The following is a 25690-nucleotide window of genomic DNA, read 5'->3' on the forward strand; positions in this document are numbered from 1 at the left end:
ACAATATATTCCTTTTCAAAGCACCCGCTGCAGTAGTTTGTGTTTGACACTGATCAAGCATAATCATCAGGCGATCAGGGCTTGTTCGTGTGTGTGTGTGAAGAGTACACACTAACACACACACACACACACACACACACACAAAGAGCATCCCCCCCCCCCTCCTCACTCTCTATCCTCCCAGTGCAAGTAGAGCTAACCACTCCAGGGAGCTGGAGACTCAATTAATGACATACATACAGCACTTCTTGCAAGAAGTCAGGAAGAAGGAAAGAAACACACAACTGCACATATGCACATTAAAGGCTGTTCTATACTGTATGTCTGTGCATGTGCGTGTATGCAGCTCTTATACTCGTGTGCATATAGTACAGTATGTAGGCTAAGGCCGGCCTCTGGGAAATACTGTATGCTCTTCCGCGTTATCCGCCTTGGAGCTTTAACATATCTAACGCACTGTAACACAACTGTGAGAGATGCACTTTTTATTTTTCCATATCGTAAATTACAGTAGATTCTTTTTGTCAAAGCTCCAAAAATATTCCCGTCATGGAAAGTGGAGAGAGAAATGGGCAGAAAATGTATATATGACCTGCTGATTAATGCACCAGAGACCTTCCAAGTATGTTATAAAAAAAAAGAAAAGAAAAGGGGGTCATTTGGGAAAATGTACACACTGCACTGTTTTTACTGTTATTTTCATTTACAGAGAGCTGCAGAGAGACTCCCTCTTTAAAAACAAAACAGAAACAAGGAGTAACAAAGCTCTGTATACTGTGTGTTTGAACTGTTCACACACTCTTGCCCTCATGAGCGCTGTGATTGTTGTCTGTTCAGCACTGGCAACTATTTTGATAATCAAATAACAGTTTTTTTTTGCTCAAAAATGTCAAATGTTTGTTGGTTGCAGCTTTTAAAACGTGAGGATTGAAAGCTTTTCTGTGTCAAACATGACAGTGAAGTGAATTTCTTTCGATTTTGACCTGCAGGATCTCAGAATATATAACTATTATCACTTTTTTTGGACATTTTATAGTTGTAACCGTCAAATTAATTGATTGATCTACACATTACGTAATATTTACTTTATTGTTTGACTTATTTGAGTTTGTTCTCGGTAGAAAAGTCAGTGTATTTGGAGGTTAACTAACATGTTTCTAAGGAAAGTGCAGGCTCTCTGTAGCCATTTGAAGAATTCAATTGTTGTATGTAGTGTCAATCCAGTCATTCATGAGTCAGTCATGGTGAAAGATCTGGTCCTGGTCCTGCACTGAATCTGGTTTTCCATATTTTTGTCATCCGACTATAAAGATATTAATGAAGAATTAACATTTCTCTTAGTTTGCGTCTCCGTCTGTCTCGTGAACATAATATCTCAGGAACATCTTGAGGGAATTTCCTCAAATTTGGCACAATTTGTCACTTAAACTCAAGGATGAACTGATTAGAATCTGGTGGTGAGAGGTCAAAGGTCACTGTGACCTCACAAAACACACGTTTTTCGCCGTAACTCAATAATTCATACGCTAATTATGACAAAGTGTCACACAAATGTCTAATAGGATAAAACGATGAAGGGATGACATTTTCGTATCCGAAAGGTCAAAGGTCAACTTCACTGTGACATCATATTGTTCTGCGAAAAACACTTTTTCTGGCCATTATTCAACGCCAGAACAGAAGAGGAGATTATAAAGATCTTGAAGACGTGAGTGAAGCAACCATGTTTTAGGAGTTGTAGCTTCTTTGCATTTTGCCTTCTCAAGGTCCACAATCTTCACTTCCTGTCCCTGGATGACAACCAGGACAGGAGGGGCTTCCTGTTTCCTCTGGTGGTCCTCCACAAGCTCATTGATTGTGCTTGATATTGAGCTTCAGGTTGATTATCTTTGCACCATCCTCTCTAAGTGAAGACAGCATCTTTCTCACTGGAAATGATCCACTGGAATCATTCATGTCAATATTGTGATAAAAAATACACTTAATATCTTTTATTAAATTCCTTCAAAGTGCAACTTGACTGGTTGGCGGACGCGCACAACCGCAGGGCGATGTTTCTATTTTTTTCCTAACACACAGACATCTCTTTTTGGAAGTGAACTCTTTATTTCACACCTCTGTGATCCTCCACAGACCAAGACCTCACCTCCTCGCTCTGTCTCTCCGGCTTAGGCATGGTCGGCTGCCGCTGAGGGGTCGCTACTTGGAGGAGGGACGGTGGGGTGCTCACAGATCCGGAGGTCGAAGGTCATTCCTGTTCTCCTGGCAAAAAAGGTGAGAGGACCAGAGAACGGGTCAGTGGTGCTGAAATCTCATTTAAGAGATTGACCCCCGAGGGCCCCGGCTCGAGTCGGTCCGGCGCTCGGAGGTGTCGTCACCGGGGGATGATGTATAGGTTCGGGCTGAGAGAGGAGCCCCCCCCCCCCTTTCCCCCCCCCCCGGGTGCAACACACACATGTTCACATGCACACACCTTGGTCGACACAGCGCTGATGCACAGAGCTTCGGAGCATGTCAGCGTGGTAACACACCTTTCATCAGATAAGATGAAACTTTAAATGAGCCTTGTGTGGAATCTGGGACGTTACGACATTAAATAATAACAGAAGGACAAAGAAAACGAGGGTGTAGATAAGAATGAAGCAAGACGAGGTCAGAATAATACACAACATTTAATCTCAACATGGAAACAGGTTAGACAGAGATGTGTAGGTCACTGTATGAAAGCTGGTTCAACTGAAAATCTATGAATTCACATTATATAAACTGCAATTTTATATTATTCCTGTCACTAAAAAACAGTAAAATATAGTAATATAATCTAATAATTTAATATAATCACTGTACATCATATAGGATAGAGGATAGGTGGACTATATATATATATATTATTATATAGATTATAACAATTTAATCCAGACCAGGAACAAAATTTAACCACAACCTGACTTTGACCACTTTTGAGTGACACATCACTCAGCTGTCATCATGCTGAGCTCTGGTTGATGAAGACACAATAAAGATAAAGATAAAGATAGAAAATAAGTAAAGTTGATAGTGACAAACATGCATTTAAGCATGACTGGACTGAGAAATACGTTACGAGCCCATTGCGCTTAATTTGCAGTAAAACAGTGGCCATAATGACATCACTACGACACCAAACATGCCTGTTTTGAACAAAACAATCCCAAAAACACAGAGATGGGAACCACAAAACTGAATAGAATAATTGAATCTTAAACATTTTTAACAATGAAAACAGTGTTTAGACAGTGTCACACCTCACATTAATACAGAAATACTGTTTATGTACAGAGTTCTGGGTGTTTTATACTGAAATATCATCATGTGATGCACCTTTACTGGACCTTTGTTGCTGTGGAAATGACTTATTTCCTGAACATATGTGACAATTACATTTAATTTGAATAAAAAATAACTTATGTTGTACCTTTTAGTAGGGATTTTTTTCCTCTGTTGCAGCATTTTTACATTAAAAATCTCGCTCAGTGCAGCTTCATTCTAAGTTCGACACACAGCCGACGTTCAGGAACTTGAGCCGACACTGAACCTGATGTAAGATGGCAGACGACGGGAGAAAAACTGAGATACGTTACGGAGATAAATTTCAGGTGGCAGGGCTAGATAAGCTCATTGTGTCACTTTCTCTCTTTTTTTTTTTTCCTCTTATCTGTGTGCTGTTGGTCGAGAGCCAAGTGGAATCAAAGCGTCGGGTATCAGAGCGAGTGCAGGGGAGTGTGTTTATATTTGTATTGTACCTTCGTGAGGACTTACTGGAGGTTTTTTTTACAAATGTAGGACATTTTGGCAGCCGTCACTTCTTTAAAAGGCAATTTGAGGGTTTTGGGATTATGGTTGAATCTATGCATTACCCCATTTCCCCCCCTTATGTTTGCATCAGTAAACTGGCTAACAGATACAGCTAATCTAAGCTATTGAATGTATTTGGAAGCTGAGGAGGTAAAGCACCTCATTATACCTACTCTGAGCTTCTTTCTCTCCTGCTGTGACTTATTTTTACACATTTCCTCCTTTAAATTCCCCCCCCCCCCCCCCCCCCCCCCGTCTCCATCTACCCCTTCTTTCTGTCAGTCTCATGCGTCAGGGACGCCACATGGCTGCGTACACGCAATTTGTGTTACTTTCTTGAATTATTGCGAGTAGTACGGGGCGTTACGGCGAACAGAAGGGAGCAAAGACAGTGAAATGAACCCCTCATTGATCTCAGTATTGAGAACATCTGCCCCAAACCTGAGGGGGGTTGGAAGACTCAAGAGGAGCTGCAAGAAGTTGAATGCATACCAAGTGGTTTAGTCAGGTATATATAGTTAAACTTTATAATCATAATTTAGTGCATTTAACTGAGAGTTAATTTACAAAAACAAAGGGAGAAAAGACATAAAAACATGGAGGAAAAAGGTTGTTCAAACCGCAAAATATGAAATTATATAACTGTGAAACTGCTGAGTTTTAAGATGCGATAATATTTAAAACATTCGCTCTGATTGAGGAGAACGAGGGGATAAAAGGGCAAAAGCTAAAACTGCCAGTTTATATGCAGAACATTTTCTAAAAGAAGTAATCAGACAGTTATTTAAGTTCATATAAATACTTCAAACAGGTTTTTTTTTTTTTTTACAGGAAACTTATCCTATCACTTTGAACTTTTATTTCATTTCAGGCTCCATTTACTTATATACTTATATACTAATTTGGTAACTTGTCTTATTCTCATGAATAACTGGCCTGTAAGATTTAATAAAATAACACTTTATTGATCCGCAGGGGGGGAAATTATGTAACAGTAGCACAAGAACAAACAGACAACGTATAGCAGATACAAAAAGGACAAAACAAGCAGGAATAAAAACATAAAAATGGGGAAAACTAACCATAAATTCAGTTTCAGCCAATGCGTTTACAGTAAACGTCCAATTTTCGGTATCAGTCCCCGAGAATAAAAGACAGAGGACATCTTAAAGCTGCCTTTTCAACAATTATACAACAAAAAAAATCTGCTGTAAAGGAGTCAAGAGATCCGGTTCTGCACTCACAGGAGCAAGAAGAATTGAATGCAGCCACAACAAAGCTTGAGCTTTGACCACAAGAGGCTTCAACAATTTTGTGGCCAAAAAATTCATGAACTACTTGGCTCGCGAGCGGTATCCGAGCAACAATGTCACACCCCCTCCACCCCCCATCTTTGGAGGCTGTCAAAAGTTATTCTGGGAAACGTAGGAAAACTAATTGAAGTACAATTATAGAGGGAAAGCGGGTTCGACTGAAATGTAAGTTAACCCACTTCATCACAGAATAACTCCTGCAATGCATTGAAATCACAGATTGATGATATCTAGGAGTGTAACAGTATCTGAAGGAGGGGTTTTCTTTTAACTGCCAGCTGCTGGAGGTTTGCGGTGCAGCTGTTATTAAATAAATGTCCCATCTTAAGCTCCATATCAGGATGGCGTGGAGATCAAACGCAGGGGGGGCCCCCGTTTGAAACCTGCCTTAATTATAATAAGAGGAGAGCTGAAGTTCAAATATTTATCAAATTGTAATCCTGACGCTGTATCCGTTTCACACAAGACGAACGCTCCGACGGACCTGACAGTTTCCCTTACGTCCAGGCGCTGGACGGGAGCATGTGCAGCCTGAACGCTGCCACATGTGGGGCTGATTATGAGGGGCTGAGTGTTTACGGTGGACCCAGATGTCGGGTGTTTAACATGGCACGGGCCGAGCGGCGAGTTTTGACAGCTCGCGGTTCAGCTCGACCTACACTTTGGTTGTCGGGTCGCTGAGACAAAATGTCAAACACGCAGATAAGGGCCAAGTAAATGTGATTACGGCAATTCAGTTTCCCCCGCTGCCCGGCCAATCTGTCCAACATCGGTCAACACCTCGCCTGTGTTTGGAGGGAAAGATCCAAGGCTGCAGGGCTTCCTGAAAACCACCCACTGGTTACAGTAAAAGAGATGGATGGATGAATAAATAGATGACTAATATTATGAAAGGAAGGAGAAGGAGTGGAGGGATGAAGACTCATACAAATTTGATTAACTTGTCACTGATGAGAAGGTGAATCAAAGAATGCAAGGAAGGATAGAAGGAAACCAGTCATGGTGACGAATCAAACAGCTTGTGAGTGAATGAATGGATAGATAAGAAATCTGCTAAAAGGAAAGAAGAGCAGAATTAAGTTTCTGTCTATAAAATGTCAGAAAATAGTGAGAAATGCCTGTTATAATTTCTTAGAACCCAAGTAACCATCTTCCAATGTCTTGTTTTGTACGTCCAAAAACCCAAAACCCAAAAATATTCAGTTTACTACCATGTAGGACACAGAAAAGCATCAAGTCTTCACATTTGAGAGGCTGGAACCAACATATGTTTGGCGTTTTTCCTTAAAAATGACTAAAACGATTATTTGCCAGTTTCTGTCAATCAACTCATTGATTAATTGACTGATTGTTGAAGCTCTAAGTGAAAGAATGACGATTGTATCTTTCAGACTGAGGCAATATTATGCTGGCGATGAGGAAAAAGAGGAAAGGAAGGAAGGATAGAAGGAAACCAGTCATGGTGACGAATCAAAGAGCTTGTGAGTGAATGAATGAATAGATAAGAAATCTGCTAAAAGGAAAGAAGAGCAGAATTAAGTTTCTGCCTATAAAATGTCAGAAAATAGCGAGAAATGCTTGTTATAAGTTTTTAGAACCCAAGGAACCATCTTCCAATGTCTTGTTTTGTACGTCCAACAACCCAAAACCCAAAGATATTCAGTTTACTATCATGTAGGACACAGAAAAGCATCAAGTCTTCACATTTGAGAAGCTGCAACCAATATATGTTTGGCGTTTTTCCTTAAAAATGACTAAAACGATTATTCGCCAGTTTCTGCCGATCAACTCATCGATTAATTGACTAATTATTGAAGCTCTAAGTGGAAGAATGAAGATTGTATCTGTCAGACTGAGGCAATATTCTGCCAGCAATGAGGAAAAAGAGGGAAGGAAGGAAGGAAGAACCAGGAAGTAATATGAAAACAGTTGAATGAGCTGTTGGTGAATGAACTGAATGGATAGATGGATACATTTTCTCCAAAAATGAGGAAGATTTTCGTCAATCAGATCAAAATAAACAGCTTTCCAATTTAATTTAGACTTTAATAACACTATTTTCTTATATAACATAAATTCTTATATCAGAAAAGGCATTAAAACCATAAGTATTTAGCACAGGTGACTCTAGACGGACTCAAACCGGTGACTTGCTTGGACCGTAGAAGAGTCCTCCATGTGTTTATCAAGGTAAAATAAAAAAAACTGATAACCCTGAGTATCCGCAGCCTCGAGGGCAATCACACATTTCAGAATATGCTGCTGTCAATTTAATATTCCTGGCCTGTGGGGGAGTGAGAGATCAGGTGACCGGGGTATAAATAGGCCATCCGCCATCGGTTCATCTCAGCCGACTCCTTGACAGGATCAGAGTGACTGAGGACTGACTCTGATGTCACTCGAAATCAGGACAGATGTCGCTGAGGGACCTCCGAGTTGGCGGTGAGCTTCGGTGTGTCCCCGAGACATGGACAGGCAGGATGAGGTTTACATCTGTTTTCTCTGAAGTGATGGAGGAGGAGGGGGGAGGGGTGGGGGGGTGGGGGGGGGGGGGGGGGGGGGGGGGGGCGGGGCCGGCGAGGTCTGGAGGTGAACCGGTGGATACAGAAATGGAAAAAAAGGTTCACAGCAACACCGATGGGATGCAAAGCAAGTCGGCGGGCAGATTCGCTGATGCCGCTCGAGGCGACGCATACCTGAACAGATGTAACTGTCAGACTCAAAGAGACGTGAACAGTCCTGCAGGGTAAATAAACACACAAAGTACGCATCAACCTACAGAAAAACTAAATCCCGGAAGAAAACGATTGCAGTCTGGTTTGGCATCTTAGCAACTAGGTAAACAACTCGCTTCTTCTTAATTTATTTTTAACCATTATTTAACAAGGTACATTTGAGTAGAGACACGTTCAAAGCTCTGGCCTGAGGAGATATTTGTACGAGGAGGGAGAAACACACCGTTACAGCCGCAGGATGCTCAGTATTAGAACTAGATTTCCCCGGTTTTGTTGTTTGAAAGCAAATACTGGTTTAAATATTTGGGAACTGAAACTCCCAATGAAAGATATGTTTGTTCTGATATATCATATCTTTTAAAAGAAAAAAAAAAGGCAATTTGCACGCCAAGAAATTCCATTGATTGAGCGTTTCCTCTCAAATTACCCTTGTCAATGTGAAAAAGCCTCTAAAACAGCATTAAGATCATCGAGGGACAGTAAAAGGCGCCAATGAAAGCGACGCTTTTATAATTCATTCAACAGTTTCTGGAGGCAGGGTGAGAAAGGTTTTACACTATGACTCTAAAAATGTTTATGAAGTAAAATCAGATCCTCACAGTTCAGGCAGTTAATGGTTTATACACTGTATATTAAAAAGGGGGGAAAATTACACAAACAAAAGTTAAGTTAAACCAGCTTTAGTTACTCAATCGGCGATCGATATAGATTCTCCTGGTTGGCTGGAGAATACAATAACATTGCACTCTTTTTTTTTTCCTGTGGAGGTTGAACACACTCATAAGTCACTTTGGACAAAAAAAAAACGTGTTAAATCATTGTAATGTAATGTTACGTAATGTACCTGGCGAGCTTCCAGACACAAGCAAAGCCTCTCTGTCCTTCAAGGCTACTGTCTCACTATTAAAATATGACATAATCACCGACAAACCATCGCTCCCAAAGCAATAACACACCGTTTACTGACATCTTTAACGCTATGATATCATGCAAAACCTTTACTGTTATTACTTATAAATGATGCTTAATTATATCAACATCATGCACAACACATATAAATCAATCTCAGGAAAACACCTCTAAAAGAAAACAAAGGAGATTCACTGATTAAAATCTGAAAATTCACCTTTTTTCCCCAGTTTTGCTACTTTTTTTTGTTCAAGAAGTCATCCATCTATTCATTCATCTATCAAACAGTAACTATTTACTCAGGTAGTACTGGAGTATTTACATTTTTTTCACATTTTCTGCAACTTTACACTTGTATATGTACATTTTACACACAAAACAAAGGATTTATTTTAAAAATGAAATGACTCATCTATATATACATTTTGTTAAATTAGCTCCACCTCGACCAGCTAAAGCTTTAAAATGTTGCTTATATGTTAATTCAGTGTAATAATAATAATAATAATCCAATAACGTGATGTAGCACTATCGCAATGTGACTATTCTGAACAATGTCTACTTTTACTTTTGATATTTTCAACACATTTTGCTGATACTACTTCTGTATTTCTTTTACTGCTTATTTTCACACTGAGGTACCTCTAATGTCTAGGGGAACACAGAGAGAAACATAACCAGGTTACCGAAAACACAAAATGGCAAGAAAAGGCTGCTGAAACACTTTGAAAGTGTAACAACCATTTATTAACAAAAAAGAGGATGATTAACGGAGATAAACTGACTGAAATAGCAATGGATGTAACACTTGAAGGTAACGTGGGACAAAAATAGCTCAAAGATCACAGCATCAGCAGCTGAAAGTTGGTTTTCCGCTATTTGGCACAAGACACTGAACAGTGGAGGAGGGGGGGGGGGCGGGAAATGGTTGAACAAGCAGGTGCACCTGCTATCTGGCAAATTACTGGGGGTAATGTGCAGCAACTTAACTGGTAATTTAGGACAACAGCAGCGACGTCTACTGCAGTTTCACATAATCAGCAAGTCTGTCTTACTGCACAATGGCTTAAGAAACTGTGTACCTACATATCACAAACAAGTCTAATGGTTCCTCTGTAGAAGGCAGACTTCAGTGGATGTTTGATTTTCCTGTCTTATTTCCCAGCTTGGCTTATAAAATTCTTAGTGCTTTCTCCATTATGCCATTCTCCTGGAATCCCTGGGAAATTCAACGCACCCTTTATAATTACTGCACCAACTGCCGGCTGACAAGGCTCATTTGCCTTCGCTGGAAGAGGTTGTCTCTTTCCTTAGGTACCTCTGTTGTGCTGATGCCCTCCCCTTGTCACTACTAATTCCCATCTTTACCTACGCAGCCGGTGGCGCCTTCAAATATGGATACACGACCTGCTTAAGGAGAGCGCTGTCAAGACAAACAGGGATAGGGATGCTTAAAGGGGTTAGATTTCCATGCAGATTTCTTGTGCTTGAATTAATACCGTTTGAGTGAGCACGCCAGAAGAAGAAAAAAAAGGTTTGCTTTTGTTAAAGGTAGGCCAGTTTCCTTTAAAAATATGGAACACACAGAGGTGAGTTTCAACAATTCGACACAATTATTATTTTTCTTTTTTTATAAGTTAAAGCTTTGCTATTTTTATGAGCGCACACTGTGGAAAAACATTTGAGTCCACATGTTCGAGGAGCTCCCTGGTGTAAGTTAACATTTTGCTGGATGTTGGATATGATTTAGGTAAGTCGACATCTGTCACGATCATCACGCCCATATTTCATATGTCAAAAGGTACAATCTGTGATCCAGATGTAAACAAAAACGGTTGTTTTAACCACAAGGAAACGATAAATAAAAAAATAAAATAAAAACAAGATTGAAATCAAACCGGGAGGAAATTCTGGGCGAGATTCAATCAATTTTATAAATGTTTTCTGATGTTGTTGAAGGTTTGTTTACATCTGTAGCATTTATAAATGAAAAATGGCCCTGACAAACACACAAACTCTTCACATACGCATATAAATTTAGTTTGGATTTATAGAGGCAAAAAATATGAAGGATTAAACCTTGGACGTCCTGGTTCCTTTGGCTACGACACCGTCCCGTGATGCGCAGTTGGAATTGTGACCTAAAACATCATGTGCTCAGTATTAACGCAGTAAGGTTCAAGTGCTTTGCAATCTGTTTGTGCTGTCGGCATGTCATAGTCGGTTATAGACACCTGGGACGGACGAGCAGCTGATAGCTCATACATAAAGTATGAGACTACTGGCTGCAACCTCTGGCAACATGTCACTGGTATCAGTTTGTTGTTCACTGTTGTTTTGTGTTTGATGATTTAAAAGAAGGTCAACTGTATTCCCCAGATTATTAATATTACAGTCAATCACAAGTAAAAAAGCTCCAGGTATCAGGGTTAATAGTATCCAGACAACAGCTTTAGAAAAACACAATTACATTTCAAGTTTATTTACATGCTGACAAGTCCAAAATTTCTGGTAATCAAACTGATAAATAAAGCTAATTGCGTGATGTTTCTGCTTTAAGGACAAGTTGTATAATCTAAGACATGTGTCTTATAAAATCATTGCCAACAAAGGAAAAACAGAACAGAAAGTCTTGTTTTAAAAGAAATAATAATGTAATAAACGCCACCTGATACAAAAAAAAAAGGTTTAACATTATGCACATATGCAACACTCCTCAGAAAAGTGTAAAATGTAAACATTTGCACAAATATACACCAGTACTTTTTATTGCACCAGTTAACCTCTTTGCATTTTCACAAGCTTTTCTTGGCTTTTTCAACTCCTAAAGGGGATGTTTAGCTATCTGTAGTTTTCGACTGAGTGACGTTTTTATGCATCTGCATTGTAAACTTGTTTTAACAGGGTTGTCTTCTCTCTAGTTGCTCTATGTTCCACATTTTGTATGACAGATGGCTCGAACAGACAGGTAGCTGGTATGAATACAGTACCAGAATATGTAATTCCTTTGTGGCTTCCAAAGGCCTCCACCCATCCCTGTTGTCTCCATTCCCTCCTTATCACGAAAAAAAGAGGATGTCTCCCTGTCCGAATGTCTCATCTGTTAACGTCTGCTCCGTCTCTCTCTCTCTCTCTCGCAAAAAAAAAAAGTGAGCACATGGTTCATGCATAAATCAGCAGCACGGTGATCCCAGGTTGTCCCCTGATGCACCGCCTCCGGTGATCTGGCTACTGGAGTCGTGCCATTACGCTGGCGCACTGAGCCGGATCGTCGCTGAACAAATATGAAACCGCGCCACTTTGTGTCACAAATTTTTACATTCAACAGAGGTCACGTGAAAAAAAAAAAAAAAAAAAAGACGAAGGGAACCTTTTTCGCTCCCATCTGTGTGAGCTAAAAACGTTAAAAAGGTGGGCGAGCCTCACGGGAAAGAGGAGCAGACAGAGAGAGAGAGAGAGAAAAGGGAGACAGGGACAGAGAGAGAGAGTGAGGATGTAAGCCATTACAGCTGTGCATATCACACAAGCTATCTAAGATGCATGATCCCTGTGGCCATTTCAAATATTTACAGTCTTACCTGTGTATCCCAAATGTAAAATCACAAGATGTGGCTTCGATCTATAAAATATGATGCGTCTGACAGGAACTGAGGGACAAAATGGGAGTTGTCACACGCTGTAGCGGTAGCCAAGGTCATGCATTCATTCATTCACCTTGCACTTATCCTGTTTTGTTACTGCAAACTAGCTCTTTAAAAAAAAAACAGCAACAAAATATTAATACAAAACTCTAATGTCTCCTCAGCGGGTCATTGCATAAAACTTTTAACAAGAACAACAGCAGATTTTTTTTTGTTACTAATATTTGTTTGTGAATGAATCAAAAATGCAGCAGGATCTCAGCGACACACTGGTAGTACTGAGTGGGTTTTCTACACTGATCACATCTGTACTGGTAAATCAGAAACTGGGTCAACTTTGAACTTGAGTCGGTGATTGCCATAAGGCAAACAAACACTAATATAAAGAAGAATATATGAATATGTTTTCAGAAGAATAATTTTGTTGAGTTTCTTTAGACCCTATTTTGAGTTACCCTATATCAGTCTGACACTACATACATATAAATATACAATATGAATTCAGATCATAAATAATTTAATGTCGGCATGAAGCTGCTCTGGGAAACATATTTACATATTTGCAAAAAAAAAAAACGCAGCCATCTCATGAGTTTAGAATACAAAGTTGAGATAATGTATGTTTGTCTGTTATTAAAATCTGCTGTCGCTGTGTCGTAGGATCACTTAAAAATTAAAGGAAGTGAAGAACAGGAACCTAAAATCTTATCTTGCCTAATTATGACGATAATAATCGAGTTTTGCTTGTGTTATGCAACACGGTCCGCCCACACGGGCTTACACAGAGCACAACACATACATTTTGAAATTATGCTAAATACAGACAAAGATTATCATTTATTACTTACATTATAATATCTTCCGACCTTCATGTCTACAACAAAATGCATAAATTACTACAGAATACAGAATATATAAGAAAAATCAAAGTACTTCCAGTGTTTTTCTCATCTGTACATCAGAATAGTCCATATTTTTGTCAAATCTTTTAATGAAAAATGTACTTTCTCAAGTCAATGTATGTATAAAACAGAAAGAAACTTCCTCAGGATCTTACAGCACACATAATTCACTTTCCTCCCGAATATTTTTATTTTTATCTGCCATCCTAAATAGCCAGAGAAAATACCAGTTGTTACAGTAATTGTGCAACGTAAGAATCTTTGGCTTTTTGTTCTTTGCCCTTTTGGCTTCAGTCACGGAGCCTCCAGGCTGGTAAACATGTGCGTGATCTGTGACGTGCTGTTATGGGGTTTTGTAACGTGCAAAGATGCTCAGTGCAGTTTTTTAAGCATCAATGATTTACAGTGCTCGCTATAATATCACATATCAATCGAGTGATGTGTGCAAAGTTCTGTTCAAGGGATTCTAAAGGGATTTATGCTGAAGTAAAAATGAAATTAAATGAGTAAAGTATTACATTCATGCATCAACAGAACTACTAAAGTTAGAAAATTAGCAAACAAGCTTGCAGCTGGTGGATGTTTGTTTTGACTTCTACCATAATTCTTAGTGTATCAGAGCACACATGATTTCCCTTATACTGAATATTTGGGGCCAAACAAACCAAAGAGCTCCTAGAAATATGGAGTTCAGGTTCAGGTCTTTATAAAAGCTGGATCCTTCCTTGTTTGTGTGTCACCCCAGTTGAGATTGAGGCATCCAGAGCCTGGCTGACGAGGCCTTTTGCTCCTGGTGTATTTCCCCACAGGGAAATCCAGGAGCTGATGAATGCAGAATTGGTTCCAAGCGTGTCTAGCGATTATTTAGACCTGAACCTGTTCTCTAATAAGCATTCTGCATCACACCTCGGTCGGCATAAACCTCCCTTTCGCCTCGTCTCTACACTACATCAGCTGTTAATTGGTTTATTTTCTCCAGCAGATGAAAACTTCTTTAACGGAGAGAGAAAGGCAATGAGTTAAAAAAAAAGGAAGGGGGGAGATTCGCTGAAGGAGGTTTTGAAGGGAAGGATGGAGGGAGGTGGGAGAAGTCACTTTTGATACGTTTTAATTATTTCTGTAAATACAGGAGGCTGGGGCTCCTGGGCGATCCTGTCAGTCGATTTTTCATTTCACGTGCAGTTGTAAGGTGTCTAGGTCCAGCCAGCTGTCTAGCTGAGTAGCTGACGTACCACTGGCAGCCATGAGGGAATAACACTCTCCTCCAACACACACACACACACACATATCCACACATCCCTCTTCTTTCATCTTGTTAATGGACATTCCTCCACAAATGTCGGCAAGTCTACCTGACTGCAATCCTTTAAAGTTTAATTCACTCTACATTTAGCCCTGGTCATAAATACCATATTAGGTAGCAGCAGCATGTTTTATGTGCTCCCTATGGTCGTGCTTTTGTTTTAATGAAGCCATGTGCAACTTATGAGCAAAAAAAAAAAAAAAAAAAAAAAAAAAAAAAGGAGAGAAAGTCGCATATTAGATGGGATAGATCAGTCAGACCTATTCCCACACTGTGTTTTATACATGGGTTGGAATAAAATGAGGCCGGTGCCCATCCACTGGCGAGGAAGGAGCACTGTACTTTGACATCTTTTTTCAGTTCTCGCTGATTTAAGGCAGCCTCTTATCGCGGAGTGACTGGCGGTCTGCTGCAAATCATTGACTTAATCACATTATTTACCTGCTTTGATGAATTTACAGGAGTTTGCCTTGGTGACATTAGCGTGCTTATGGAAAATGTGAGTGTACAGTGGGGTCAAGAAGTCCGAGACCACATTGAATATCTCTAATATTTCCACGTAAAACCTGGAAATAATCAGAAAGTTTGAGGATTCAGAAACATTTTAAAACACAAGAAGTAATGAGATGTAAAATGAAGAAGAAATATTTAAGATTCTGAACTATTTGTAGGTCAGGTGTCACGGCCCCAGCTGTGCCTCCAGTTATTTCCCTTGTGTTTCCATGTGTTTCTCTTTTCCCCTGTGTCTCCTGTTTCCCCCCTGTCTATATCTATATCTATGTGGTGTGGGTGTGGCGTCCTTCCTTGGCACTCTCCGGCTTCCCTCCTGATTGCGTTTCATTCACCTCACCTGCCCGGCCCTGCACATCTGCCTTCCATCAATTCATCAACTTAACAGCGTATCTACTGCGGTTCTCCATCCACTCGTTGTCAGATCGTTGTTTCAATTACAGCGGTCGTCTCTCGCTGTCAGCCGCATATCCAGAGTTATTCCTCGTGTTGTTTGCGTTACCTATACTTACTGTCTTTCCTTGTGCATCCAGGATCCAGGAGCTCAGCTTCACCGTTCGCCATTGACATTCCTAACATTAGCAGTCAAATTTAAGCAGGTTTGAGGCTTTGACCAACTTGTCCAACAAAAGGTTAGATTTCCTTGAGTTGTATCCCTTCCATTGAAGTGTTCAGATGACACTCAGGTGGGTTTGATCTACTCATGAGAGGCTTGTTCAAGTGGCTCAACTTGCAGCCAGTATTCACCTCAAGTTCCCAGCAGATCATTGATTACTGAGTAGCATTGTGATAGTGGGAAACATGGCATCAGAACTAAGTGGAAGTGTCAGAAGTCAGATTGTTACTCTTAGCCAAGAGGGGCTTTCTCAGCGTCCAATCATGGCTAGAGTAAAGGTTTCTAAGGGGGCAGTTCATGGAGCTCTAAAACACTGGATCAGTTGTATCTAAGGTACAATCAGGCAGACCAAAAAGTGACCACACCATCAGAAGATCAATATATCAAGCTTAGTTCCCCGAGAGATAGAAAAGCAACTTCATCACAGATACAGTAGAGTAGTAGAGTAGCAGTTTCTAAACCACTTCTCAAGAGGGGAAACAAGGCCAAACACTTGAGGTGGGCTAAAAAATACCAGCATTTCACAGTGGAGGACTGGAAAAAAAGTCCAAGTTGAATCCAAGTTTGAGATTTATGGCAGTAACAGACGGGAGTATGTAAGGAAAGGAACAGGAGAGAGAATGAAACCGTAGCGTATCAAACCGACAGTGAAACATGGTTGTGGGATTATTCAAGTCTGGAGGTGTTTTGTCTACTCTGGAGTTGGACACCTGCACCGTTATGACTACACCCTGACCAAGGAAAAGTAGCACTCCAGTCTTCAGAGATGACCCCAACGACCCCAAACACACCTCAAAGCTTTGCAAGAACTACTTGAAGACCAGAGGACTCCTGACTGTCATGTACTTTCCTCCACAGTCACCTGACCTCAACCCCATTCAACATTTATGAGGGCACTTGAAGACTGAGAAAGCCGAGCACTCTGTGATATCACAAGAAGCTCTTTGGAACATTGTCAATCATGCTGGGACAACATGGGTCATCAGGTTTTGCACAAACTTGTCCATGTCAGCTTAAGTGCATGTTGTCATTAAAGAAAAAAGGGGACATAAATACTAAGATCTTCTAACAATCATGCACATTTTTCAAAGATTCACTCAAATTGTTAAGATGATATTATCATTTGTAATGAAAAAAATAGTAAATAGACGTATCTTGACTAGCGATCTAAGACTTTTGGACCCCATTGTATCCCGGTTGTTGGACACTTTTGGCATGAGTGGGCCCACTGGGAACAAAGCCCTTCTTCATTGATCCTTGCTCTCTCTAATCAACCTATCACATATTCTACATGACTACACCAAATGAGAAGGTACAGATACTTCCCTCTGAGTGGGCACCTAACTATGGCTTTTACATTGTGTTATATCTTTGAACAAATTATTAATTTTAGACCAGTAGGACGCCTTAAAACAGACTTCCCAACATGTCATCTTGCAGGAATGACTGAGAGCTAGTAGACCAACAAGACACACATGCAAAAATTAAAAAAAAAGAAATCAAAAGCTCATTTAAATTACTTCAAGTCATGTGTGAGATGTTGATTCAAAGACATCAAAAATGTAAGTCTGGTAACTACAAACTTTCTTCACTGCTCCCTCTAACTGAAGTTAGCTCATACTAAGCTCCAAAACAAAGAAACAATTCCCAGTAATTCTTCTAACTTTCCAAAAACAATGACTCCTGTGGGTTGTGAATACGACTTAATGCGTATTTAAATGCTTTAGGTTGAAGATAATATTTAAATAGTCCCTGAGCTAAAGTGTTTTTTCATTGGCAGATATTTTATCTTGGAAACCCAGCGACATAAGGGCAGAATAAAGAGGAGCAAATGAGAATTATTATTTTTCTTGCTTATTTGCAAGGGGAGGAATTTCACAAACTTTGACAAGGTAAGTTAGAAAACTACCTTAAATAGCAACAGTGACAACACTAATGACAGTATTTGAATCAAGTGGCAAGCAACACCTTTGCAACTTGTGATCGCAGAATCACATCACTGATGGATAATTAACATGTAAGCAATGAAAAGGTGATGATTCTGATTATTTTTTAAAAAAGCACCTGCAAATACAGCTTTGTAATTAACCTGATATTACGATACTTTCACAGTAACTGTTGGGTTTTTTTTGTAATTCTGCTATTCACATTGTCACTCGGATGCAACGCAGCACTGGTAAAGTGTGTAATCCTGTTGGTCTTGTAGCATTTTTTGTGTCATTTTCTGTTATGAAACTTATCAAAACGCCTGTGTGTCAGTGTCACCATGACAAATGCATCACATTTGTTTGTACAGATGTTGTGTGCTGGTAAAAATTTGACTTTTTTTTTTGTGATAGAGGTAAAAAGAAAAGTGACACAAAACTGTTTTTGAAAGTGTTGAAAAGCTGAAAAGTTCTTTTTTTCTTTCTGTCAGAGCCATGCGGAATGAGTCTTATCATGACAAACACACAATCTTTTCTGTTTCAGATCTCCACATCTTAAGGGGAGAGGGGGGGGGAGTGTTTCCTTATTATGTATGCTAAAGACGGCAATAACGAATGCAAATTTATGGACCAGTTAAGTGTCACCTCACTTTAAACGTAAGGAAGCCGTCCAAAAAATGTTCCCCCTCTCCCTTTATTCAGAGTGAAATCTTGCATCAAAGTTATCGTTTGGAGCTTTGAACGGTGGAATGCTGGGATGTCACATCTTTTGTTTCCTCTAATATCCCTGGAAAATCTGGTTAAAATTGGAAGATACAGCAACGAGCCGTTTTCTCTGCCGGTTGCACAGATTCCACACTGTTTTCACAGCTGTCTCGCTCGCAGGACGCGGCTGAAGGTGGGGGGACGTTTAAGGGGGGGAGGAGGATGGGGAAGAAGGAGGGAGGGAGGGATGGAGCTGCTGCGATCAACTCATGTGTAAAGATGAGAAATGAGAAGCAAAAGGGATAAACCAATACATTGAGCGTTTGACACAACCAGCAGCAGGGAGGAGAGCTGTTTGAAAAGAAAAGTAATAGCATCGAGTATTATCTGTCTGAAGTCAAAAACTCATATCTGGTAAGAAAAAAGTTGGATTTTTTTTGAGTCCAGAGCTTTCTTTAGGATCATTTCTTCACCAAACTTTGACACAACAGACAGTATCAGAAAGCCTCTATCCATCTATACATGCAGGATGTCATCAGAGGTTATAAATCGACTTCAAATGACTTTAGTCCAAGGATGCCCAGCCGCTCAAATCATTATTAGTGACTCAATTCACATTTCAACGGTTATTGTTGGGCACAGTATCATGCGACTGGATGGCAGATGCTCACAGGTAATGTCCCTCTCATGCCGTTGTTATTAGGCCTCTGGTCAACAGCCAAACACAGCAGCTGTCCATCCAACACCAACCTATAAACCCCCTCAGCTCCTGTTCATAAACAATAATATGCAGGCAAATGGGGTGGCCAATGTCAGACGTGGCCAGGCAAACACGTCGAAGGTCATCGTCGCCACCTAGTCGCTTCCTCTGAATAATTGTTTTAATTGTCACACAGTTTTGAACCCATGCTTGTGAAAATATTAATGGAAATAATCCTATTTGTCTTTGAAAACAGACAAAGCTTTATTATATGTGATCAGTGGCCTTTTTTTCCCCACAAAGTCCGAACAGTTCTTGGGGGAAGGTTTGATCTCATTGGCTGGCATTCAAGATTATAGGCTTGCTAACTTAGGTAGCTTAGCATAGACTTATACTACATATTCTTCTAGTAGAACCCTTCATGACAATACTGGTTCTTGGTCGTCTTATTAATCTTGAAACAACAACTTCAACAACAAACTAGTTCTTGGTTTAAGAGATGTCCTCAATGTCCATTTTGTGGCGTGAGGTAAGAGTATGACAAAGTGCCACACCAGCTACCTTTTTTTTTTTTTGCCTTGAATAATCTGAGGACATGGGCCTAACGTGATCTGACATTTGAAACGGTCGTCGCAGGTTTCTCTTAATAAATGATTCACGCAGCCGAACCCAGGAGACCCGGAGTTAATGCCATCTCAGTGGCAGCGATCTAAAACTTTGACTCAGATCCAGCTCTGTCCTCCAGGGGACGGACAAATGGACACGACCAACGTCTCTCCGGTGCCCCCGGTCTCCATTATCGACCCCAGGAAAAAGGAAAAAAAAAAAAAAAACCCAGACATGAGAGACCATAATGATCCAGTGTCAGAATGCAAAGTGCCGCATTGCTGCTTTTATGTGTGTGTTTTCCCCCATCGCGGTGAGGAGGAAGTTGTGATTCTTTTTACTGCCACACAGCTTTAGGTGCACTAACAGCATCCGAAGGTCCCTCAGAGAGACCTAATGTGAATTTAATGACCTGACGCTGGGCGAATGACAAGTACGCAAGGTGAAGGTGACAACCTTTTTTTTTTCTATCTATATGATTTCCCCCCCTCCTCCTCTTCCTCCCCTCTCTGACTCCCTCACCCCTCCCCAGGTCTTGCTTTCTGAAAGCCATAGTGATGTTACATCTATTAAAGCACTGTGCACGGCTGGCAGTCACCGCTGTGAGATTCAACAGTACTGAAAGCTCCCTTCAAATCTACATGCTTTCTGCATTATGCAAAAAAAAAAACAGACTCCCTACTTTGTTCAAAATTGCGTTTGCTTTATGACAACTTTCCTTTTTTTTTTTTTTTATACAAGCCAGTGGAGGAGTGGGACATACAGTAGCTAGAGACGTGTCCTTCATAAGTTTCATCCCCTGGACTGTGTGTCACCATCCAGCCAAGACAAGACACTGTACATTGAAGTTTTAATTATGCAAACGTTCCTCAGAGGCAGAGCTGCTCTGCAGGCTGAAATCATCTCATTGCTTGACTTAAACCTCAGAGAGCAGAGCCAAGGAAGCCGTTTTCAGGTCACGAGTTAGCTAACTGATCATTTCAAACAGCAAAAGGAGCATGTGGTCGAAATGTAGCTGTAAAGCAAATTCAGTCGTTCGTAACCGTCAATTATCAATTACGTTGGCTGGTCAGCAAGCTCAACCACGTCCCCTAAAAAGTTACAGTCATATACAACTAATTTGCAGTGGTAAATACATGGAAAGGTACATTCTGTCCACATAGCTTTGTGTACTTTTGGTCTGGGAGGTTTTTACTGGTTTGGGCTAGGCCTCCTTGTTCCAGTGAAAGGGAAGCTTACCGCTACAGCACACAATGATACTTTAGACAATAGTTTGCTTACATCTTTGTGGTAGTTCAGGGAAGCCCCCTTCCTGTTTCAACATGACAATGCCCCTTGTACACAAAGTCAGGTCCTTAAAGAAATGGTTCCACCCCAGTTTTGGGTGGAAGAACTTGAGCTCAACATCATCAAACATCAGTGTTGGACCTTACTAATGCTGTTGGGGCTGACTGGGAACAAATCTGTGCAGCCAGGTACCAAAAACTGGTGGAAAGGCTGGTATAGACTGTATATATCTTTGGTTTTAGAATGAGATGTTTATGATAATGTGTTCAGATACATACAAAACATTCAGTTTCATTAGTTTTTCTTGTGTCTGGCAGCTATGAGCAGTTTTTAATGTTTTTTTAAGGCATTTCAAGTCAAGATTATGATCTTAAATGTGCACAAAATCAATCTTGACTGGACACATTTTAATATATAACCAAAGCCACATCTTTCCTCACCTTAACCGAGTGTTTTTAGTGTCCATCCACCCTAAACTCATCTTTGTGACGACATGGTTGTACCACAAGTGTGCACCTGAAAACTGAGCCGGGCTAATTAGATAATCAGTAATTCACTAATCTAGTGTGATTTTTTTTTTTGATGTGATGTAGCCAGAAATTGGGGGTTATTTGACTCCGCCTATTCAGTTTAAAGAGATTACTGTAACGGATATTCCAATCTGCCACTGCATTTAGTCATTAGTCAAATTACTAAATGTAATGTCAATAAAAATCAACATAATATATAAGGTGGAACAACCGCTCACAAGAATGAAATCCCCTCCCTGAACATGTTTAGAGAGACAAATTTCCCACAAAGCGCACCGTACGAGCATTACAACCACTAAGTGCATATTTGGTCATTGAATCTAAGGGCCATCATGATCACATAATGCGCTCCAGAAGCTCCCAGTGGCACAAACACATTTATTTCCAACAAAAACTCTTTTCATACTTCGACAGGAAACCTTGCATTCGCACAACACTTAACCACGACCAGCTCCAATCTGATTAATGCTTAAACCAATTACAGCTTCCCCCAATTAGAGGACATTACCAGGTTAAGAGCTTTAATTTATCTTCCTCAGATTTTTTTTTTCTCATGAAGTATCTGTGGATGTTTGCAAGCAGATTTATCGACATGCGTTGCTACGTGAGAGCTAGAGGGAGTAATCCATGTCGCCCCTCCACCCTCACCCTACCTCACAAGATGTAAGCGAAACATGCTAGTGTGATTCTAGGAACGACATTGTGATCTAAGTTTCTAATTAAGAAACAGAGGAGCGGCGCGTCAGCCTCAGACGCATCACTCAGCTCCTCAGCCCTAATGTTGCCCTGTAATGCCCTGTGTGGTCTCAATTACACTTTCCATGATGTAGAATAACAGCATTACAGCAAAGCAAGACATGCATTCATATACTTGTAATTAAATAAAATCCAAATCAAGATCAGACCCGAGTGATCTTGAGCTACATTCATTTAGACGGATGTGGGACAGCGCTGACCTCTCGGTTGATTCTTAAAGAGACAGAGTCCAAAGGTCGCCGTCACTGTAAACAGATTTTTCACATGCTGACGGTCGATCCTTAAATTTAAGTTCCAGCAGTGCAGATTTCATTTAAAGGGGACGTTCAAGTGTTACTTTATTTTGTTTTGTTCCTATGTCCAACTGAATCTTTGTTGCATCCATACTAATAGTGAAGATAAAGGTAAAGCCAATAGAAACATGTATAACTGATGCAGCATCATATTGTACTGTTTAATCAATCCTATGATTTCTGTTTTGTTTGCTCTTCCTGTTTAATTTCTCTACACTTTATTGTAGGAAACACTGCAGGGTCAATGTACCAGAGAGAGGATTCATTTGCAATCTGCCCAAATAACACAACATAACAAGTAACATACTCATGTGACTTTTGTTTTTACTAATTGTGCTTTTTTTTTCCTAACTGAGAAACTCTTTAGTGCTGCTGAGAGTACTGAAGCAATTATTTCTTTAATCAAATACTTGATCAAGAGAAAAAAAAACAAATGCATTTATGAAGCAGAATACCTCTTTTTACCTCTTCTAGTTATCCAAATATTTTCTACCTTTCTCAGATTTAAATAACTGGCATTTTGTAGACCACATGATTAATTGTTTTATCATAGTATCCCTACTCTACAGTGACAGCTTTCACTCATTTGCTGTTTTGTGAAATCAGATCCTGCTGTAGTTTAATCAGACTGTAAACATGACATTTATATTGCACAGGACCACTGGAGTAGAGGCAACGCCGCAATTGAAACACACAAATTACACCATCAAAACAAGAGGAAAACAGCTGAAATTGTCCTTGATGTCATTCATCAATCACAGACAGCGGCGCCTGATCGTGCTTCGCCCACCATGTTTCATCTGTGAATCATTTGTTGACGCTCTCCCAGCAGCCGGCATGCAGAGGTCAGGCAGATGGAGTGCTGTCGCCGCGTCACCCCCACCCTCTAATGCCATCTACCTGCATGGGCCCCCGGCCCCGTGGTCCCTGCCCTGGATGGAGGTTGTGATGGTTGGGGGTGGGGGGGGTGGTGGTATGGGTAGTGTTGTCGTTTGCCCCAGCATGGCGCGCTGATGCTAATGGACTCGCACAGGAGTCCAGACTAGATTGGTTATTTCGGTCTTAATTCAGCCATTAACATTTCATTAATGCACTGTCCTACTGCTCGCCTGCACCGCAGCCTGCCGGCTGCTGCCTGTTGATGAATGCTGCAGGCTGCAAAACACCACTCAAGGTGGACGGGAGCCTCTGCATCTGTGTGTCAGTGAGTATGCATTTTTTTTCTCCTCAGCTGCTACTACTTAATAACACATAGCCACTGACATCTTAACATACATGACACACTTATATTTGAAGCTTCATTATGTAAATGTTTAATGTGCATTTACATATTCTGTAGCATGGAGTTAATTACCAAGTTTTTTGAGTGTAGAGCTAGATATACAACTAGTTTTACCCTTAAAATATGTTGAAATGCTAGGGAGAGCTATCAATTTATTTGTGATTAGAGGGTGTAAATTTGCTTTATTAATTATTTCATTCTCTTTAAGGGGTGATAGCCTTGTGTAGAGCATGTTTTTGTCATGATAGACTTCTAAGTTATTATGTAATGTCTCTCAGTGGTAGTCATCGGTATTGCCGAGGCTTATTGTGAGTATGGGTGCCAGATGTGTGCAGCAATTTCCTCGTCCCTCGTGTGTCCTTTTTTGTTTTATCACAGAACAGTGCTAAACCTGTGGCAGGTTAACCATCTCATCTCTGCAAGATTTCTAGGAACTGTAGTTCAGAATTTAATAAGAGGATTCTGACTGAAACGTGTTAATAGTTGAGTCAGACCATTACTGGATTTTTGAGGCTGATATCACCTCTATAATATTACTTACTTCCCTGCTAATACAGGAATTAGTGTTTATTCTGCACTTGTTCTGTTAATGTATCAAATGCATACATACACAGTACAGGAATATTTGTGTATGCAAATCACTCTCACTCTATTATGCTCAAGGCAGTATCAGTTGCTAAGGTATTCGGCTGATAATGAACACAGGATATGTGTGTGTGTGTGTGTGTGTGTGTGTGTGTGTGTGTGAGAGAGAGTGTGTGTACATGCCGACGTTCTATCCAACAAGTTTAACACAATATTCTAATTAGACATCTATGTTTATTTAATGCGTCCTGAGTAAATTAGTTGTATAAAATTATGACTAATTAAGTGCTGCATTAATAACCGAAGCGCAATGGCAGCCTTTCTGCTGCCGTACAAAGACGAGCACATAGGTAATCATCATATCTATGTCACTCATTAAGCTTTTTGATCATCATGACATGACACGTGATAATATATGCTCTAATCTACACGCTGAGGCACTTGCATATTTTATTTAGAAACATAAGATGATGAGCATTTGAAAACAGAAACACCTACTCTTATCTGCTCTAATGATAGTCGAGAAATCATTTAATACATTTTTATTTTTGCTCTTATAAATAATACCTAATTCTCAGTTTTTGATTGACTAGAAAATGATAAAACAGATTATATTCTATAATTTCTTTTCTAAATCTTTGCTTTTTAATTCCAAATTCTAATTTTATTGACACAAACTCACACTAAAATGTAAAAAACTCACAATCCTGATGTTTTCTCTATAATATTTCAGGGAATATAGTGCAGTTACACCAAAAGATCAAAATAATGAAGTGAAAATGATGTGAAATGTGTCAAACGCAATAGTTCTGAAAGCAGCATGTAACATTTGTGACTCAATGACAAAAAGACAGACAATTGGCACAGCCCTAAAACACATTTGATATTTCTGGATCAGTGAAGCTGTAGGTAGACTGTTCATCTGTCATTACTTAACAGTGAGCGCAGGAAAAAAAAAAAACCCCAAAGTGCTACACGAGTGATTAATATCCGGCTTTATCGGATGTGTGTGTGATATATGAGATTGCTTGATAATCGACACTTAGTTTTGCCATATGGTTGGACCCGCCTGCCAAGGTACAAGGACTCAAAATATGGAGGTAAGCTCTTGGGGATGGGAGAATAGCATACTGTAACGCTTCCAAACAAATGGAAGAGAACATGGCTGTGATTTAAAATAATGACCTGAGCGGCTCCTGAATCCTTTTCAAGGACATGTTAGCTGTTTTGTTCCAAAATTAGGGATTTACTGTTTATA

At 40.1% G+C, this 25690-nt stretch overlaps 1 protein-coding gene across 9 annotated transcripts in view; it reads right to left on the reverse strand.

Moving 5' to 3' along the window:
* The window catches only part of zeb2b (zinc finger E-box binding homeobox 2b), a 464098-nt gene that overhangs the window by 335747 nt on the left and 102661 nt on the right, over positions 1 to 25690 (reverse strand). For 7 of the 9 annotated variants that reach the window (XM_044345278.1, XM_044345274.1, XM_044345285.1 and 4 more), the window contains exon 5: positions 2147 to 2262. The exons of the other annotated variants lie outside the window; for them this stretch is intronic. The gene's annotated coding sequence lies outside the window, so the exon portion shown is untranslated. The remainder of the gene's footprint in view (positions 1 to 2146; positions 2263 to 25690) is intronic. 9 annotated transcript variants of the gene reach the window in all.

The sequence above is a fragment of the Thunnus albacares genome, chromosome 24 (assembly GCF_914725855.1).
Source record: "Thunnus albacares chromosome 24, fThuAlb1.1, whole genome shotgun sequence".
In the NCBI taxonomy this organism is placed as follows: domain Eukaryota; kingdom Metazoa; phylum Chordata; class Actinopteri; order Scombriformes; family Scombridae; genus Thunnus; species Thunnus albacares.